This window comes from Thalassophryne amazonica, chromosome 12 (assembly GCF_902500255.1).
Source record: "Thalassophryne amazonica chromosome 12, fThaAma1.1, whole genome shotgun sequence".
Lineage (NCBI taxonomy): Eukaryota > Metazoa > Chordata > Actinopteri > Batrachoidiformes > Batrachoididae > Thalassophryne > Thalassophryne amazonica.
This window is the reverse complement of record NC_047114.1, coordinates 44250558-44254134: the sequence shown is the minus strand read 5'-3', so window position 1 is coordinate 44254134 and position 3577 is coordinate 44250558. Positions and strand designations below refer to the sequence as shown.

The following is a 3577-nucleotide window of genomic DNA, read 5'->3' as shown; positions in this document are numbered from 1 at the left end:
AACTTTAGACATTTTATCACATATACTGATTATACAAAATAGGTTAATTTGCAGTTATTTCTGGAAATCTTGTGCTTCAAACATAGGGATCCAATCATTCTGATCAGGACTGCAGTTAAAAAGAATGTCATAGGAAATATTGGATTGTGTTTTTTCAGAAGACCTATGGGAGGCTACTGGTTTGTAACAGTGTCACATTATATCACTACTGCAAAATTACTTACAGACTCTTCTTGTTTTCCTTCATCTCTCCCATTCAGCATGTCAGCCAAAGACAAAGTGAGACAGAATAAAACAGATATTCAGTCAGTTTTGTCTGCTGACTACAGGCTTATCCTCAACAAAGTCTACGAGAAAAAACTCATAACATTAAGGGACTACAACAACCTTAAATGTATCAATAAAGAAAATGTAGAAGGTCACGTCATTGAGCTTGTGGATAAACTGATGAGTAAAGGAGATAACACCTGCCAAGACTTCCTGAACCTTCTACAAACTGACGAGGAGATCAGGTCAACTTTTCCCGAACTGGAGCATGCACAGTGGGCCAATGCCTGCCTTGAGACTCAGCCCATCCAAACCACCTGTCCAGTTCATGGAGGTATACTAATATTTGGAATTTAAAATATGCAGGTTGACCTTAGACTTTCCTGCACATCAATACTGATTTGGGTGAATAAGAACATTTATTTCTTGTATGCTGAACTGGTCCTTGTTGACATTTGAACGCTTCCTTAGTTAGTTTTATATTTGAAGGTCTAATTATGGTTTGCTCTGATGTTCCCAGATGTTTTGTCACTGGATATCAAGAGGAGAAGGCAGGTAACACCTTGTCCTGATCTTGGCAATGCACACATTAAAATGATGATAACAGTCATCAACGATCTGAAATAAACACGGATTTAAATATTCCATCGTGTTTTGTGAGAGGTGGTTTGTCAAACTGACACCCCCCCCCCCCCCCCCCGGTTTTTAGGACGAGCAGTATCAGTTGACCACCGGTCCGAGTAGCATCTGTGTCATCATGAACAATATGAATTTTGAGAATGGCAGTGTGAGATGTGGAACAGACAAAGATGCCCGTACGTTACAGATACACATTTGTAGTATTTAACAGCTGTGCTACTTTTTGTTGTTTGTAATAGTTTTTTTTAATGTTGTCAATTCCCTACAGAAAGTTTGGCAGAGGTATTCAGCTGGCTAGGTTTTCGAGTGCTGATGTGTAAAGACCAAACCAACAGCCAGATGGATGGCGCATTGAAATGCTTGGCTTCTCCGAGCGACATCTCTCAGCTGCAGGACTTCAATGTAAAAGAATGGTCTGGAAGTGGATTTATCGACCTTCAGGAGCTTCCTCGGCACGGGGATGCATTTATCTGCTGTGTTCTGAGTCACGGGGTGAAGGGTGGAGTCAAAGGCACCAATGGAGAGTTCCTTTCTATTAAAGAAATAACGACAACTTTCCAGGCGAACAACTGCCACATCCTCAAGGCAAACCCAAAGTGTTCCTCATCCAGGCCTGCCAGGGCCAGAAGGTACAGGGTGGAGTTTTAGGCAGCAGATCTGGAAGCCGATGCAAGTTCTGATCAGCCGGTCTCCATTCCTGTGGAAGCTGATTTTTTGATTGCCATTTTCCACCGTTGAAGATTTTGTATCATTTAGACACAAAACAGATGGCAGCTGGTTCATTCAGTCTTTGTGTCAGCAGCTAAAGGAGCGCTGTCCAAGGTGAATATAAACTCAGTATCGCTACTTAATGCAAGATACACCTACATATATTTGCATGGGTCAGGTCAGATTTGGGAGCCTGCACTGGCGTATTCATGCATGAACCACGACACAGAACTGCTCTGCAATGCCAACTGACAACCATCCAGAGAAACCTGAAAGTCTATCCTCATCCCTCAACTGTCGGCATCTCGGAGACAGGAGCTTCCTCTGGTCCTGTCTAGTCACTAGGGGTCCTGAGCAATGTGCTGGGTCATACTTTGGAGAAACGTCCCTCATGGCTTTCATGTCACGCATGACACTCCCTCAAAAGTGTGAAAATGACATGGCACTACTCTGAGCATTGATTGGTATCAGGTGTGAGATATGAAGGATTATCTACAGAGATTAGTACCAAAGACATCTTAGGTCACTAGTTAGTCCAGGACTTTGACTTGGTTAGTTGGCTTCCTGCAGAGTTTTCAGGCTTCCAGTGATTTCCTAACTCGGCCATAAGGAACATGTCTGTATGCACTGGCTTTGGAGTACTGAGAGACACATAAGAGAGGTTATGGAGTCATGAGGTTGGTGACATAGGTTTTTGGTGCTGCCGAAACCTTTGGGGGTCCTGGTGCTTCTGTCTTATTGTCTGGTTGTGAGATTTGGATGCTCACCTGTGATTAAGGTGACTATCTGTTGTATCGTACTACATTGTAACTGGGTAATGCTAAGAATGACTTTTTCTGTTTTAAAAAAAAAAAAGGTTACTTAGTGAGAACTGATGAGGAGAATAACCTTGTGTTTGGAGGCAGTGTCAGTTACAACACTTGGCCATATGGAGCATTTCTGTGAACACGATCCAGAATGTATGTGCCTTAGTGTCGAGGACCCCAGAAACCCAAAAGGTCAATGGGTCACCCACATTTCACCTGGCTGCACCAGAAAGATGAGTACTTTTGAGAGGTGGGGGTAGTTAACTGTATGGATGGTTCCCATCCAGGACCCAAGACAGTCGTGGGGTGGCTGCAGCAATGCACAGCAACAGGGTGTGCTCCCAGATCTGACCTTCAGTGTGGTGTCAGAAAGATCTGATTACCATACCACCATTATACCATATATAATTCTATATAAAAAATATAGAATTATATGTCCTATACTCTGTCAGTTGTTGGTGATAATAATGGTATCCAGTTACATAGGCATTGTCTGAGTGAACTGTCTATTTGTCACTGCTGCACTCTATAGTGAAATAGTTGGGACTAAGTCACATATTTCAACTTTGGCCATTTTTGTTTTGGTTTTGTTCTTGGAATATATGTGTTGCAATTCCATGTATTACTGCAAGAATAATACTGCATCTGCAGTGTTGTAACTACAGTTAAATATTCAAGTGCTTATATTTGTTGAACTAATATTGGCATTCTTTATTATGCTGTTCTTCCATTTTCTTTTTGTTTTTAGAGGTGATGACTTAGTTGCCATCCTCCATCACGTAAACAAAGATGTCAGCCAGAAAGAAGTGGCCGAATATAATCCTGGTGCAGTGAAACAGATGCCTGAAGTGAGGTTCCCCCTGACGAAGAGACTTGTGCTGTCACCACATCATTAAATCATCACCCAGCTATCTACAGGCAGGTCCATAAGTATTTGGACAGCAACACATTTTTGCCAAATTTTTGCCTCTGGATATCACCACATGGGGTAACATTCAAGAGGTGCTTATAATGTAGACTTTATTTCAAGGCATTAAACAAAAATGTTGCAGTAACATTTAGGAATTATAGCCCTCATCTTTAGAGGCCATAAGTTATTGGACAGACCTAGCTAAAGAAGCACTGTGTAGTAAATCTGTCTGGAGCAGAGTAGTTGT

General features: G+C 41.9%; 1 pseudogene; it reads left to right on the top strand.

The window, feature by feature from the left end:
- Positions 1–203: 203 nt before the first annotated feature.
- On the top strand, positions 204–3316 carry LOC117521231 (annotated as a pseudogene).
- The last annotated feature ends 261 nt before the right edge of the window (positions 3317–3577 follow it).